Source organism: Ictidomys tridecemlineatus, chromosome 6, assembly GCF_052094955.1.
Source record: "Ictidomys tridecemlineatus isolate mIctTri1 chromosome 6, mIctTri1.hap1, whole genome shotgun sequence".
NCBI lineage: Eukaryota > Metazoa > Chordata > Mammalia > Rodentia > Sciuridae > Ictidomys > Ictidomys tridecemlineatus.
Genome location: NC_135482.1, coordinates 192234595 through 192252897, shown reverse-complemented (window position 1 = coordinate 192252897; position 18303 = coordinate 192234595).

Genomic DNA, 18303 nt, shown 5'->3' with positions numbered 1-18303 from the left:
GAGGAAAATCATACTTGAAATCCTTAGGAGGCCCAACGAGACGTGACTCTGTCAAGCATCATTTTGAGAAATCAAATAAAATATGATAGAATAAATTCTGAAATTGGCAAATGTAAGGTTATGTACATTACTGATAGCTTCCTAAGTGGAAATTGGGTTTGTTTTTCATCAAATTGTCTTTTTATGGATGTTAAGAAATGTTTTAGACAGGATTTATAAATATAATGAGATTGTAAATGGCTTCCGTAAGAATAATAATGGATATGTCATTTAATATTTTGAGATTTTACTTTGTACTGGTTAGAAGGTTTCATCCATTTCTGGCTATATGAAAATTAATTTTCAACTTATCAATCCTTATTACTATTGGCATCTTTGGTCCTACATTTTATAAATGGGATATCTTTATATATGAAAATAACAGCAAGAGAATTTATTTCCCAAAGCCACATTTCAGAACTCACCAGATTGTGTGGCTGTTGAAAATCGATTTTCCCTCACCTCCTGGTATGTTCATGCAGTTTTTGTTTTCCAAGGGGAAACACCTGCAATCAATTGATGAACTGCTGTTTGTGGATCCAACTGTCACTGGGGCCTTGCAGTGGCAAAAGCCTCATTAACATGCTGGGAATGTGCCCTCAGAAACATCTCACTGAAATGCAAACTGAGCACATAGATTATTATCTTTGCAGATTCCTGCTTAAAAAATTTTTTTTAAAAGCCCAACTTTTAGAACTAGATGTTCTGACCCTTATCAAATAAATACTAGGGCATGGTAGGAAGTTAATGGCTGAGACACACTGTTATTCTCCTTCTTTGCCAGCTAAAGGTAATTTTCCAATCTCTTTTCCCCAAAATAAGAGAAGAAAATTAACGGAACCTTACAAAAGGTATTGAGGATGAGATTCTGCTCAATTTAGGTATCGCTTTCAGTAATTTTCTGCATCATCACTAAGGCAATGTCCTTTAGAGAAATAAGAGAGAGAAGTTTTCATCTTAGATCATGATGGGAAGTTGTGTAATTGTATTCAACTGCGGTTTCCATAAAGCTGTGCGGTGTGGCTTCGCCGTCAAGTACTTTCCCTCCTACAGCGTCCACATACCATGTTGTACATAAAGTAATCTTGGTACTCCAAGAGCCAATCCTGGTTTTCCACTCTTTTCAGAGGAGCACTTGGGGTCCAAGTTTGTCCAGACTACCACAGCTGACCTGGCTCATGCCCCACAGGTAGCTGGCACCTGGGTCCACCTGTATTACATAGGGGCTGAAATAGGCTCTATAATAGGTCATCTTACGAAGTGGCAAAGGCAAAGAGTTGATGAGATACAAATATTCTCCTAATCTGCTCAGTTTGGAAAATTTACTAACTTCACATAAATCTACCCCACACAGATTAGAAGCCCAATAACCTCCAAATGAACTGGAGCGCTTCTGTGATCTTCCGAGAATTTCCCTCCCAGGAGTAACTCCGCTGAGCACAGCTGCCGCTCTGCTGAGGGCCCCCTGGTGAACACAGCGGCACCCCTCACCCTCAGGGATGTTGCACACAGTGCTGTATCTGAATGGTCTCCCTGAGAAATGTGGAGGTCTGCGCAGATCTTTCTTTTCTAATTTCCATTCTCTCATGGGGTAGTACGTATGTTCTTTTAAAGATAAGTTCTCTCTAAAAGATAATGTAAACATTGCTTTAATAAGGCAATGTGACACATTCACTCCCTGACTCCTGCATGCCCTTGCTCTTCTCTTCTCTCTCTCTCTCTCTCTCTCTCTCTCTCTCTCTCTCTCTCTCTCTCTCTCTCTCTCTCTCTCTCAAATTGTACAAGTAAAATAAGAACAAACGAAATAAGAATGCAAACACTTTCCACGCTTCCCATTCTCTAAACTCCTGGCAGTACTTTCAGAAAAGGTCTTTCCTATTATTTAGGAAAAACTAAATCACAATTGCTGAAAATTGAATCTATTATGAAATATGGAGAAAGAGCAAAAAGAAAGGCAGTACATCTGGGATACGATAAAGAAATGCCTAGGACACTGAAGACCCAAGGTGCATTGTGGAGCGTAACTGTGGCCACATTCACTGTGACCAGAGAGAGGAAGGCTGGATGGAAGGGACACAGGAAGCCCCAGGCAGCTGGGGGCCACACGTTCTGGAAATATCCCTGTCCTCCATAAGCTGCAAAGTGGAAAGAGCCTGATGTCTCAAGGTGCCCCCACTCCTTGCTTCTCTCCTGGATAAGCCAGTTGCTCAGACCTTGGAGTGCATAGGTTTAATATGTAAAACCCAGAAAATGTCATTAGGTTTAAACTCCTCCTGGTCTCTGTCATTATTGATGAAAATATTTTTTGAGGTGTCAGATTCATAGCTATTGCACGATTCATGGTATAACACAATACTCTTGACATTCTAAAATGTGATTTGTGAATTACTGAAACTTGATTGTCTAGGACCCCAAGGCTCTAAAAGGAGGTGATTAGCATGGAATCCTTTGTTTCCTAGGTGGCTGCTCTTGGGCACAGTTGGAAGAGAGCTTCCTTGAGAGAGAAGCAACTGGGAAAGAATTAGAACTGAGATGTACAGCTATGAAGAATGCAGGCACACATGGAAGACAGCGAACAACTCCTGGAAGAACTAAGAAAGAACACTGAGAATCCTGGAAGAGCAATCACTGTGCTTCCTTTCTGCACACTCAGAGCAGCTATGCTAAGGTGACAAGACCTGAGCCTGGCCTCTTCTCTCAGGAATCATTTTCAGAAACTCCGTTAGCTTTAGAGCCAGAACTGTGTAGACCCGGAGCAACCTGGCAAGTTTTAGAATCTTTAAGTTACAGTGTAAGTTACAATGGAGATACTAATATCTCAGGATATCTGTGAGAAAAAAAATTAAAAAAAATACTTGCAACAACATGGATAAGTCTGATTTCGCTAAGTGAAATCATCCAGACACAGACAGACAGACACCATGTGATGTCGCTTACTTGAGAAATCTGACGTAGTCAAGCTCATGGAAGCAGAAGGTAGAATGCAGGACACGGGGCCCCGAGGAGAGGAGAAGATGGGGAACTGATGGGTATGGGGACCAAGTTTCAGTTGCACAAAATAAAGTCCTGGAGCACCCCTTCAGCATTGTGCTTATAGCTGACAATACTGTCATCTACACTTAAAATTGCTGAGAAAGTAGGTGATGTATTAAATGTTCTCATAAAAAAAACATATTTATACATATGTATTACATGCCCATGTATGTATATGCATATACCAATATATGTATGCATATATGTGTCTATGTCTGTGTTTGCATAACCACATATGTATGTGTGTATACCTGAGTATATGTATATTTATATATGTCTACATATGTATATGTATGTATAACCTGCAAGATTATTGTGTATATGCACACACACATATAAATATGTAAATACATACATACATATACACATGTATATACACACATGCCTATATATACCATAGATATAGCCAGCCCAATACTTACTATATGCCACTTGTCTTTCCTCTGTTACTGCATTTGCAATGTCTCCAAGGTTCCCAAGCCCTTAAGAAATATTACTTCCCACTACTAATAAATGTAGGATCTGAAACTACAAACCAGTTCCTCTCCCTTTGGTCCTGTTTCATGCCAGCACTCATCCCTTGGGCTGTGATTATCTGCCCTCTCTAGATGGGGGCTATTTGTGAATGAGGCTGGCAGTTATGCAGTTTCCTCCACGCCTCCCTCAGTGACCTTGGCTTAGCAGATGCTAGGTAAGACTGGCTTGCTAAAGCGAATAGTAAACTGGATGAATGAATGCATAAGTCAATGAATCAAGAGGAATAAATTACTCAGTGTGATTCATTATCATGGTGATGATGTATTCCAAGGACTTCACGTGCAAAATGCCAAAGGGCCTGAGGGTCTTAGTCTCTGAGCAGTCTCTGTCCAATGTTAGGTCAGAGCCCAGAAGGAGAAAGAACTCTCACAAGCCCAAACTTCCAATGCCTGCAGTGCTTACACCATGCAAGGATTAAGTGCCAGAGACAGGAACAAAGGAGCGCACATGTACCTTCTCAATAGAATCGCCAGGGTCTGTGAATGCTGCATGAGATTTTGGTTTTGCATAAGAGACCTTTAAAATGTTTAGCCATAACATGACTTGGAAGGTGACTTACTTTAGGTTCTGTGTTCCAGTGGAATTAATTTTGTCTGTAATATAGCTGCATGGATGGTATTTAATTTACCTGTCTCCACCCTGGCTTATAGCTTTATTTTTTGTCAATATAAAATCACAAATGGTATTGTGCACAGCCCAAGTTGCAGCCACAAGACAGGAGGAGACCATCTCAGTGTCCCTCCCTAGCTCACAAGCTGCTCAGCTGGACAGGAAGGGCTCAAAAGGTTGACTTTGTGCTTATCCTGTGTCGTGTTCCTACAGGACAGCTCTGGAAAATACTAACTGATCTTGAGATAGCTGCAGTACAGACACAAAACAGCTTGTAGTTGCTCTGTCACCAGGGATTCCTGGGGAAAGGAAGAAGTAGGGTGATTAACGACACCAGCAAGAAGGTTCTCTCTCCGATGAGATGCTTATGTAAGGCAATCTGGCTCTGGTAACTCAACTTTTCTGCTTGTGTTTTATTAGAGGTCAGAAGGAAAGTGCATCTGTAGGTGAGGCTTTCCCCCTGTGCTTTGAATTGTTTTATGGCTCTGTTCTCTAGCCAAGTGCCCAAGGCACTGAGGAGAGGAAAGAGCACCAGAAGGGGAGTCAGAAGGTCTGCATTCAGACCTCCCATTTGTGGACCTGGGCAAATCGGTTGACACAGAGAGCCTGTGTCTTGGTCTGAAAAATGACATAATGATCCAAGTCCTGCCTTTTCCCCATGCTCCACCAGTCGTGTCTAAACTCTCCATTTTGCTCTTTTAGCATTAAAAGAACAAAAAAAAAAAAAAAAAGAAAGAAAGAAAATGTAAAATATGATTAGTTAAAAATGAGCATATACTCAAACAAATCTGTATACATAATTTCATATCTGTGTGTGTGTGTGTGTGTGTGTGTGTGTGTGTTACTGTTTCAATGTCAAGTTTGTTCAACACAAATGAAGGTGGAACCTCTTGGAAGCTGACATGTGAACCAAAGTGGCTGTGCTGTTTCCTCCTCTCTCCCGTCTCACTGGCCACCTGGGCACACTGGAGACAGTACTCTGGATGTAATAGACTATTTCTCTTTCTCTAAATGGGATATATTTTTTTTAGAGTCTTGAAACTCACAGTTCAGTTATGAACCAGCAGCCCAGCATCATCAGCACTGATCAGAAGAGCAGAGCCTCACATCCTAACACAGACCTGCTGAGCCAAATCTGCATTTTAATACAATCTCTAGAGAATTGTGGGGCTTTGATAGTCTCTTTCTTCAAGTAAGCTTCCTTCCTTCAGTCTAAAGAACTGTGGCTCCCCTTCAAGACTCCAGGAGCACAGGGTGTTACCAGACCTTGGACCCCTTCCTGACCACTCAGTGACTCCACCGGGTTAGTGGAAGCCACAGCTCTGGTCCCAGGTGCCTTAGTGTGCTGCCCGTGCACTGGAGACTCCTGCAAGCCTACCTAATATCTGAAATGTTGTCTTGATCAGACTTGTCTGTCTCCCTGGTGCTCAGGAATATTCATTGAAATAAAAATTCAAGGGAGTCTGTTGTCAGAATCAAATGAGACCATGCATATGGAAAGACAGGTATTTATTTATTCATTTATTCCAGAAGCATCCCTTGGGCAGCCACCGAAGGCTGGAAAAATTCCCAGCCAAGCATTTGAGGAAGTCTGAGGCACAGTCCCACCTTGGGGACCTCAAGGTCTGAAGCAAAGAGTCCGGGTTTCCCTTCTCTTTCCTTCACCAACCCTGCGCTGCTCCAGCCCCAGGCATTTCAGAGAGTCATCCACAGTCCCTGGGGTTCAGCTCTTCAATCTTGGGGTGGCACTTGGGCCACCACATCCTATTGCCTTGTCTAGAGAAACAAGTCCCCCCCGGGGTCCCCTGAACCCTAGCATGGATCACTGTGCCTCAAACCTCTGCTGTCTCCTGCCCCTGGGGTTCAGCTCTTTGTTCTTTACTGAGCTGTTTCCAGCTGCAAAACAAATGGAAACTTATTTACATTTTCAGTGGAGAATACAATAAATAAACCCCAAAGTATGGCTAAATAAGAATTTAAAGCAGTGTAGTGGAGAAGTGAGCTATGTAAAATGCTATCGTTCTTGTCCTTTGATAGATGCTCCTTACAATCAGCTTCATAGCACGGCTCAAAGAAATTGCCTCCAATGACCAAAAAAAAAAAAAAACCAAAAAAAAAAAATGAGAAACCCTTGGTTATTTACAACTGCTATGGGATGCGATTCTGGAGCACCTGAGATCAGGGCCTAAGGAAGAAGTAGAAGCCCATGAATTATGCTCTAAGAATCAGACCTCACCATGTTTGCTAGACCATCTGTCACGTTAGTAGGATTAATCTCTAAATAAATGCACCTAGTTAACTCCCACAGTTCAGAGCAGTTGGTGCACCTTGCCAGCTGCCCAACCCCACTGAAAAGGAGATCTTTGCCCTTGGTTACAAATACAGGGAGCAAGCAACAGGGAGAAAGAACTGTCCACATGAGCTCTTGGCGGTTGATCCCACACTCTTGGAGCATTGCCTTAGTGGCCTCTGTCCCTGCTTTATCTGCCACAGCCACGTTCCACACCTTAGATACCTTCTCTTTTAAGACTTAGCCTGTGAGCTGTAATGTCAGCTACGACTTCCAAAGAACTTTGTTTTAGTCAACCTTTTTGATCTCTGTGACCAAAATACCCATCGAGAACAACTCAGAGGAGGAGAAGTTTACCTGGGGCTCAGGGTTTCAAAGGTCTCATTCTCTAGATGGCCAACTGCATGGTTCTGGGCTTAAGGTGGGGCAGCACATCACGGGGAAAGGAGCCAGCCCATCCTAGTTGGACTTTCTTGGACGACTAAAATCGCTTAAGCAAATTAGAAATGAGGAAATGTTGAAAAACAGCTCTGTGTGAATGGCATTCCCTGGAATTTTTCAGTGTACAACATACACGACATCACCTAGAAGTCCTATTTTAACTTTTTGAATTGTCCTTACAAGCTTTGAATTTCAATGTTATTGGTTTACATCTTTTTTTTTTCCTAATCTAAATGTGTCAACTGTTTTTACGGATGAAGCATTCATCTCAGAAGAAGGACGGTTTTCTAATAGAAATGTTTAGCCATAACATGAATGGTGTCACTATAATTACCATTTAAAGAGGGGAGTGGAAAATGAGGTAGAATAGTGGACTCATTAATTTCCCTGCCTCTAACCACCAATATTCAGATCCAGCGCAGAGAGTGAGGCCAAAAGTCATATCAATCCACGCTGAGAGTGTTTAGCATGGTGAAATGGAATGTCACAAAGCAAAGGCAGAACAGGCTGTTCTGCCACCACGTTGACCTTGAAGCAACAAAACAGAAATGTTAATTACCATTTGGATTATCATTCTGTAATGATGTCTTTATTATGGTAATGATTAAATTTTAAATACAGTTAAACACATTAGATCAGATTCTTAGCAGATTCCAGGGCTTGAGTCTGTAAAGATGTCTACCCCAGATGTGTCTTTAAGAGGAAAATGTACACAGTGATTTATTTGGGATTTGCTTATGAATAAATATCATACATAAAGTAGGCTATCCCAAAACATAGTTTTATTTATTTCATTAAAAATGGTTTAAATCCAAAAAAGAATGGTTTAAATCCTATACCACATTATATTTTTAAATAAAATAATGTACTTTAAAATATATTTTACAATATTTATAAGAAAATAAAATATATTGATATGAAGTATAGAAGGTGTAACAAGCCATTTTAAATAAGAAACATATGTGCAAACTATTTTCTGTACCAAGTGGCACAGTTTGTGGAAATGGAAACCATGATAAATAATTGAACAAAACATTTGAAAAATTTTTATCAAAGACTAAAGATTAGGCTAAAATAAAGCTCATGCAACATTTTAAGCAGCGTTTGGTGGCAGAATTGAGATGCAATCAAATATATGTCCCTGGAATAATAATGTAATCCATAGTATCAGTATATTAGTGCTTAATTTCTAAAATTTTATATAAATAAAAATCATAACGCATGAATTTTTCTGGCTTATTTTGTTCATCATCATAATTTTGAGATTCTTCTGTGCAGTTGAGTCTATTAAAACTTTTTCCAGTACTGTGGTTGAGTAGCATCCCATTGAGTAGATAAGCCCCAATCCCATCATCCATACATCTGTTGACACACAGTTGGCTAGCTCCAAGTTCAAGGCTATGATAAACAAACAAAAAGTGCTATTACCAGTCATGCCCAAGTCATCCTTAGAGCATGTACTCTCATTTCTCCTGAGCAGCCACTCAGGAGCAGAATGGCTACTGCATATGATAAATGTATATTTCATTTTTAAGAGTCAAATTAGTTTCTAAACATTTTCACAATATAACATTCCTAGTATCAGTATTTGAGAGTTTTTATACATCCTGTGCAATTCTTGATATGTTTAATCATTTTTATTATTATTCTATTTGTAGCCATTCCAAAGGGTTGTGATTCTAGTTGACATTTCTTTGATGCTGTGAAGTGTCTTTAATGACCATTTCATAAACCTATTTGTCTCCTGTGCATAATTGTTAGTGAATTGCTGGTTCAAAATATTTGCCTATTTAAAAAAAAAATCTAGTTGTTTGTCTTTTTCATTCAACTGTAGGAGTTGTTTATACAAGTTCTTCATTGAATTCAGGTTATATAAGCATTTTCTCCTTCTCTGTATCTAAACTTTCATCTTTTTCAAAGTTTACCTACTTATTGTATCTTTTTGAACTTTACTTATTTTAATCAATATATTAATTGTATGTATTTATCATCTACAACATGCTGTTTTAAGAATATTTATTGTTATGGCATAACTTAATCTTGCTAATAAACATACGAGTTATCTCACACAGTTATTGTTTTGTGGTGAGAACCCTTTATGGTCACCCTCTTAGTCTTTTCAAGAACAGGGTACGTTGTTAACTTCAGTCACCAAGCTGTAAAACAGATCTCTTGAAGGCATGCCTCCTATGTAACTGGAATTTTGTGTCCTTCACCAACATTTTCAATCCCCCATCTGCAAGCCAATACCAGATGACCTCCATTCTACTCTCTTCTGTGAGACACACTCTTACATTTCACATGTGACTGAGACTTTGCAAAGTTTGCCTTTCTGTGCCTGGCTTATTTTATTTAACATGATGTCTTCCAGCTTCATCCATGCTGTAGTAGAGGGCAGAATCTTGGCGTGTGCATATGTGTGTGTTTGTGGCTACATAGTATCCCATCGTGTTTTGAAGAGAAGCACACTTTAATCATGAAAAATTTTAATTACTGAATTTTCCCTTTTATATGTTGTTTCCATTTAATAAAATATTCCCAAACTGGAAGTCTCCAAGCTTTGTCTCCTTCATTTCATATTAGTTTCATAATTTAGCTATTAGATTTATGCATGATCCATTTCAACTGAATTTCTGAACATGTTGTGAGGTCAGGCTCATGGCTTTTTTTTTTTTTTTTTTTTTTTTTTTTTTGCATATGGCTAGAAAATCATTCCAGCAGAATTTGTTGGAAAAAGTAATGCTTTTCAAATTGAATTGCCTTGACACCTTTTTACAAAAATCAGTTGGCCATGTGTTCGTGGTTCTACCTGGACTTTTCTGTTTCACTGACTTACCTGTCAAAAATCTACAACATAATAATATCTCAGTCACTGCAGCCATGCAGAAAGTCTTGATATCAGACAGCTATGAACTCTAAATTTTTCATTCAAATATGTTTTGGCTATTCTAAACCTTGTGCCTTTCTGTGTGAACTTTTGAATCAGCTTTTTAATTTATATTAAAAGTCTACCACAATTTTTATTGAGATTGCATTGAATCCATAGATCATTCTGAAGAGGAGAGACTTCTTAATGATGTTGTGTCTTATGATCCATGAACATGATGTATTGTTTCATCTATTCAGGTCTTCTTCAATTTTTCTCCGCAATGTTTTGCAGTTCTAAAATTCTTCGAGTGTTGCGTGTCTTTTATCCAAATTTATCCCTAAATGATTCATGTTCTTGATGTTATAGTAAATGATTTAATTTTAAACTTCAACTTAAAATATTTCAATTTAAAATACACTGACTTCAATTTAACCTTGTGTTATGGGCCAAATTTTGTTTGCACAAAATCCACAGGTTGTAATCCCAACCCCGAGTACCCCAAAATGTACATGAATTAGGAAATAAGGTTTTTAAATGGTGATTAAATTGAAATGAGACATTTAGGGTAGAGTCTTGATCCAATATTAGTGGTATCTTTATAAGAAAAAAAAAAAAGACATCCAGGATATGAATACAAAGAAAGGCCCAAGTGAGAGTCCAGAAAGAAGGTAGTCAGCTGTGAGCCTGGACAGAAGGGTCCAAAACTGCCAAGGCCTTGACTTTGGACCTGCAGCCTCGAGAGCTGGGAGAAAACGTGTGTGCTGTTTAGCCACCCCCAGGATGTCGTTTTGTAGGACTGTTAAACTCATTTTTAATATTTTAATCATGAATGAGAAATATCTGGATGAGACGTTGAGACATCTGAGTCACTTTTGCTCTACAGAATGAATTAACTTTAACACATATCTTTGTTACTTTCTAAGTTTATATAAAATACCATGAAGAACTCTTAATGTGACCTTGACCTAGAGTTTCCTGGTGATCGCTTGTAAGTGGACTCGTTGGAAAACAGTGGCAAGCTTACTTGGGCCTTCATGTCATTTTCAGACACCAAATGACGTTTCTCCAACAATTCATGTCACTGTACCCTCTCACTGTCACCCCCCACAGATCACTGCCCCTGGGTCTTCCTGGAGAATGCTGATTTCTAATATGATTTCCCCTGGCCCCTCTGCCTGTCTCTGTGTGTGGTGTTATCAGCCTGGCAGGCTAGGCTTTCCGGTACAGCCTGAGTGGACGTCTCCACTTGCTTCTTTCCATAGCTGGAGATCCTGAATGCAAGAAACCGGAAAACTAGTGACTCCTTCTACGGTAATCACCTTTCAGTCAGTCTTTGCAATATTTATTTTAATGCCTGCCCCTCACACTGAACTGAGTCTCCCGAAAGGAAAGACGGTTTCACAAAAACTCGTATTTTTATTGAGTGGCCAAAGGCCTGGCACACAGTCATGTTCAACGTATGTACATATGATAAATACAAATGATAAAATATACATAAATTTGTAATCAGAATTTCCACATATCTTTGACTTTACATTAAAAACTATATCCCTAAAAAGATACAGCATCCTTCTGGTTTTATAAAGACCTTAAAAATAGTTTCATTTGTGGTCATGTTATGTTTTTACTTTTAGTACCACCTTTGGCCTTGATGGATAGGACTTTCTCTGAGCAAAGCCCACATGTAGTTTCAGGTCACAGAAGCCACCACTTTGTCCTGGGTATTGTCACAAAGAAAGGCTTGCAGCCACTCCCTCCTCCCATGCTTCAAACAGAGTAGCTTCCATTTTATCCAGAACATTTCCCTGCTTTTTAAGCTCACACTTTTACTTCCAAGTGTCCACCTTCTCTCCTCCTTCCGGTTTATGGTGTAGCTGAGACATATTTTAAATTGTGGACATAAAAATGCATTTATAGCCCAGTGTGCTAGTTCCAGAATTCCAGCCAAACCTTTCGTTTCTTGGATAGTGGATTATGACTGGGCCAGAAACTGACACACACCTGTGAGGAGACAGTGACCCCTCTGGCCACCCAACAAGACACCTGGCAGTTATGTAAACATGATGGGTCCCTGACGTTGGAGGGGAGGTGCAGCATAGATGGAAGGTCACCTTGCCGACCACCCGAGTCTGGTATAACCAGGCGACGTCATCGAATCGCTGCATCTGTGCATGAGAAATTCAGAAAGGACTGAGACTTTGAGTGCTCCCTCTCTTTCCATGGAATTGACTCACACATGATTCTTAAATGGTTTTCATATCCAGTCTGAAACTGAGAGCCTGTTTGGGGTCAAGTTCAGTTTGGTATTTCATGGTACTGAAAAAGAAAATGAACTTTAAAAATAAAGAGTAGGATTGCAATTTCTGTTAATGGCATGAGAAGTGCCAGCATGTGAGGGTTTTACATAAAATCTAAAAGATACACTTAACTGATGTGTTTTCCAGTTACACATTAGCTTTAACATGGATTCTGAGACTCTAACGTTTCACAAGCTGAAGTGTGTAATTGAGACACAGAGTATTTAAAACAGGTGGAGACCATGTATGGCTCCCTTGGAAGCTTAATGCCGCAGCAAATAATTAAATAGAATTTATTGGGCAAATAAGGAAAAGTTACTCCAAATTAAGTCTCACAATTATGACTGTTTAAGGCATTTGTGGCATGCTTCTTGTTTTCAGAATCGCTACCCAGTCACACTTTCACAGCTATCTTTTCCTCTACTAGTAGCAGTCTCATTTCATCAAAATATAACCAAGATCAGACGGTAAATCTGATGTCCACCACATGATAGGACATTGTCAAAGCTTTTTGTCAGTGCTCATCCATTTACACAACAGATACTTTAAAACTGGGTTATGATCCTAACAAACATTTCATGCATAGAGTTGAACACACTTCCTTAAAAGATCCGTATCCATGACAGGGAACACAGATGCCTGGTATTTGCTTTCTTCAACAGAGAATCCACGGTCATGAGAAGATGTGGCAGAAACCTGAATGTCTGGAGTCAGCAAGTTTTAGTGAGGGTAAGTTACATGACAGAAAATGCACGGAGCACTGGCCCAGGCTCCGGTCACTCTCAAGGTTTGCACAATTCTGCAGTTTAGAATACTTCAGTGTTCATGGACATTGATGTCTGTAACTGATGGTGTCAGCACACAGTCCTGCCTATGGGGGAATCACAGTTCGAGAGATCACAAAGTCCAAACAAACATGGATTCAAGAGGAATGTGTCCAGTCACTCTCCCTCTGCATTTGTTGAGTCTTTGTAAAACTGAGTCAGAAGATGGATCAAAGGGTGTAGAAATCCTGTCAGTGTGAAAAATCAGACTGTGTGTTCTAGAGGTGAGGCGGGTTGACCGAGCTTCTGAGATTTCATTTAGTAGAGAAAAAGAAAGCGCAGGAAGCAGCCGAGAACCTTCCTTCAAACTCCTGCCGATGTCTCCACCCATGGCAGAGTTCTCCGTCCCAGAGAATGGGGCTTCAGAGATGCGGGCTGGGTAACACTGCACCCGGGACCACCTGGAAGCTACCCATGTGTAAGGATATCACTGCTGAAAACTTTGAGTATGGAAATAATAGGAATTCAATCCTTAAAAAAAAAAAAAAAAAAAAAACAGCAACAATGAGAAAAGCATAAATCAGTGACCCCCTATCCCAGCAGGTCCCTCCAATGGGTGCTGGGCTCCGTGGCCACTGCTGCCCCTTCTGCAGCTGCCCACGTTGGGAGGCACAGGGAGAAGGACTGTGTGGCCCTGTACCGAGCCTTCCTCCCAGACCATGGCTCAGCTGTTGGGCCAGATACCAGGCCCTTCTGGAGACAAAGGACCTCACCTGTCCTGTTCCTTACCGTCACCCCAGATGGCCCCCTATAACCACATTTGCCTCAACTCCACGATCCTGCCCTCCTCCCCAAACACTGACTCAGGCTCTGACTTCCTACTTGGTGGTCCTCATTCTCAGCACCTTCACCCCTTTTCCATAGTGTTCCCTCCATTCTCCTTGTCTTCTAGAAAGCCATGTGTTCCCTGCAGGTGGCGGTGCCTCCTCCACTCTCGGGTGAGGATTTTACTCCCGCCGAGGTCAGGAGGTAGGAGCAGAGTTCTTGCCTTCATCTCCTGTGCTTTTTTTTTTTTCCTTCAAATTTTTTTAGTTGTTGATAGACCTTTGTTTATTTATAGGTGGTGCTGAGAATCAAACCCAGTGCCTCGCACATGCCAGGCAAGTGCGCTACCACTGAGCCACAGCCCCATCTCCTGCGCCTTTTATCCCTTTCCTCTGACTCTGTTGCTCGGAGCCATCAGCCACCCTGCTCAGCCACCTGCCCGCTGCAGTCTTTCTCTAGCTGTGATTCTGGTCTGTGCCCTTGTGAAATCACCCTATCAGCCTTCAGATCTAAAGACAACTTCCTCGACTAATGTGACCTTCTCTTCACTCTGTGACAAGTGTTTCCCCCCAAATGGAGATTCAGCCTCACTTTGGACGTCCCTTGTGTCCTTTCTACCGTCCCTCTATTCAACAGACAAACGGCCCTTGTTCCACGATGGTCGTGCAGTCAGCCCCTGGTGTAAGTCTGTGCCTATTCCGAACCTCCCTGCTTCCCGGGTTTCTCTAGCATCCCTTACTGGGCTCCCAGTTTTCTTTATGGGAAATCATACAACTGAGCAGACTGTGCTCACCACATGTTGAGCTTTGTCACTCTCAACTGGGCTTTCAATACTTGCCATGAAGCAGTTCTCTCTCACGACTCGGCTGCTCCAACCTCATCACGCGGCCCTCTTCCCACGCAGGCTTCTCTTCCCTCGCGGCCCTCCTTTGGAGAGGGTGTTGGGTTCACTGAGAATGGCCAGCCCACAGCTGGGGGACGCCTCCGCCCATCCATCACGGATCTGCAAACCACTAAGGTCTACGCTCAGCTTTTTCCTCCAGTGGAGAAAGTACTCCTTCCAGGAGAGTCCTTCTTTCCTGAGGGCTGTTTTCAGGAATCATATGGTATTCATCATGTAGGTTTTCCCACGCATCCTCAGCTTTCTTCTGTGCATGGGATTAAATTATCCCCATGAACAAAAAATAAATAAAATTTAAAAAGGAGCCCTTTTTTCCCATAAAAACAAAAGTAAACCTACAACAAAATAAGTCTCCTTGGACATCTAAACCCACTTCAGCTACTGTCTTCTTCCTCTTCCTTTCTTAGCCAAGCTTATAAAAAAAATTGTTTCATATATGCCCCTCAAGCTTCTTTATTACATTTATATGTCAATTTACTCAAATAAGACATCTACCGCCATCACTCGGCAGACACAAATTCACCAGAGACCTCTCTGTAGCTGTGTCTAGTGAACAGCGATTGCACCTCCTTTTACTAGACTTCTTGTCAGCTTTATACGAAGCTCCCTATTTCCTACTTGTGGAAACACTGTCTTGTCTCCTGCGTTATATGATTTTGGTACTCCTTCCATCTAATCAGATAACTTTTAATTTTTTGGTTTTACCAGCTCTCTTTCTGCTTCTGGATCTCAGTAAGCTGCGTGTTTATACTGGACTCAAATCTCCCCCCTCTGTACAGTACCTTTTGTGAAGTCTTTCCATGCCATTCCGTGCACCAGACACACCTCACTTCTGAGCTCCACGTTGGCTTACTCATGAGGTGTCCATCGGGTGTCTAATTGCAACAGACTTTTTATGCTCAACATTGAACTTGTATTACTCTTCTAAATACCGACTCTCCTCCGGGAACTCTCATCTATTCAGTTGCACATGCCAGAAACTTTGAGAAAATGTTTCTTTCCCCTTTTCTTGCTGCTCATCATCAACTCTTATTGAATCTGCAAGCTGTATCTCTCCCTAACCTGCATGTTGTCTCCCTACCTATTTTAAATTCTGGTCCAGAGTACATTCTTCATTCACCAAAATTAAAGAGTTCAGAGAGAGATCATTCTAAAAGTGCCATTCTGTGTCTGAAACTTTTTTGTATTCCATTGCACATCAGATAAAATTCAAAATCCTGCCCTGGATCCCCCCTGACTTATCAACAAAATTAACCACCTCGCCCGCCTTTCTTTCTATTCCTCTAGTCACCCAGTTTTATTTGTTTTAAGAAATTCTCACAGAATTCCTCAACCTGAGAATTTTCTTCCTTGCAACCTCACCTATATTAGTCCATTTTTCACTGCTATAACAAAATATCCAAGGTTGGGTACCACATACGAAAAAGGTTTATTGAACTCATTTCTGGAGGCTGAAACCACACAGAGCTGGCTCCGACAAGCGCCTCCTTCACTGTGCTATACTTTAGCAGATGGCATCACAGCAGGGCAGGTGTGTAAGAAGAAAGATCAGTGAGGCCAGAAAGAGTGAGGAGAGGCCAGTCTTACTTTTTTATAATAACCCTCTTACAAAACTACCCAGGGCCCCAGAATAACTACCTTACTCCCTTAGTACCAACGAGGACCTGGTCATTAAAGGTCCTACCACCTTGCACCACCACTCCACTGGAGACCAGGCTCCCAGCAAATGAATCTTTGGAGAAAAACCACACTTAACCCCAGCACCACCTCTCCTAGACACGTGACGAATCCTACATTCTTTAGTCTTGGTGGAAGTGTCACTTGTTCCCTCTGTAGGTAACTCTACTTAGGGGCAGCATAACTCTCCCCCTTTAAGAACAGCACGCATGGTCCTGGCCCTAGGTGATCACACTGCCAAGGGCTCCACCCTGGCCCAACTCCTCTCATCCCACCCAGTGGGTGAAGAATCCAGACCAGGCCTTGTCTAAATGATGACTGACCCAGAGCCTGTGGTGAGACCTTCCCCAGGCCTTCCCTTCTAGAGGTAGAGCCATGCCTGCCTCACATACCCAGGGGAAGCTTGGAAACTGCTGTGTGCAAACCCTGTAGCCAGGAAAGAGAAGGAGGCTGAACTGGGGAGTGTGTTGTCTGCTCACAGGGCACAGGGGGAGGAAGCTGGGGTCCAGAGACAAGAGATGTCCCTGTCTTCTTGTCACCAACACACACATGGGAAAATAAGGATGATGCTAGACTGAGTGGCAGGCCACTTGTTTTCAGCTATAGTGTGAAATTGAAGTGATGTGCCAGAAAAATAACTCCTATTGACTGATGCACAACTTCTCATAGAAGGAAAAGAAGTTATAAATCCTCAAACAGTGGCCAACAGTCCAGACTTTAAACACATGGACCCATGTAGAACCGAAGTAACAGAGAGGAGACAGAGTGGGTAATCTGGGGGACAATAGGAATACAAGGAGCGGTAGTGGCAGCTGCTTAAATGAGGTAAACACAGGATGTGTAGCCAAGTTCTGTTAATGCAAACACTACTTTTCTGAATCGTAAAGTACAATTCCTATCTCACCAAGTGCTTTCTCATTATATACCATATTCCTTGAATTAATCTAGTGGCCAGACTCTATATTAACTCTCAATTCTACAGATGGCTCGGAGGCCTATAAACAATTATGGAAGTTGAGTCCTCTAGCACCGAAGACATGGATTAATGTTTCAGCAAACTAATTAAGGTAGAAGAGTTTTCAGCCAAAATGTTGCCCTAGAGGTTTTTAAAGAAAAAGTCAGAGAAACTCATCACAAGATTTGCTTATAAACTTATAATAAAAAGTAATTTCAGAGTAGAAAATAGAGATCAAATGAAAAACAGCTAACATCCCTGAAGTAAACATATCACTGCTGGTAACCACGGTCATTACTCCCACCGCAGGCTGGGTGTGAGAAAACTCCTAGGCTCACTATCCATTGGCCATCCTAGAAAGGGGTGTGAATCACCAACGGCAGACTAGTTGACTGAAAGAACATGACACTAACATCCAAAGTTACAACTGGAAAAACGAAATTCAAAGTAAGCATTTTTCAAAAATCATGACAAAATATGAATTCTGGAATGATCCAGCATTCTCATGATGGGAAGGATCCATCCATTCAGTTTTATGCCGGAAAGAAAGAAAGAAAGAAAGGAAGGAAGGAAGGAAGGAAGGAAGGAAGGAAGGAAGGAAGGAAGGAAGGAAGGAAGGAAGGAAGGGTGTTCCAAACAGATTTCTAGAAGATTCAAAGGTTTGGAAAAGCAAAACCCCAAATAACAGAGGAAATTGCAATGTCCAGGGCTAATGAGGAAGATGCTCATAACAATTAAAACCACTGCTCTTTGAGAAAGGTTAGAGGGTTATTCTATTAAAGCTATTGCAAAATATCACTAAGAACATCACAATGACTTATGATAATTACATCCATGCCTTTGCTGTTGTGTTCAGATTAACATTCCTTTAAGAAAATAGCTGCATTTCTATACTGCATGTGCAATTTTTAAAATACTGTCCTTTTTGTAACTAATTTGACAGGTTTTGTGCATCTTAGTTTTCAGTGATGTCAAATTACACTTAGGGACAATCCCCTCTGTTGAGCCCCTCTCATTCCCTCTGTAGAAGTCTCCTGTTGATTCTCCTATACACAGACCAACTGCT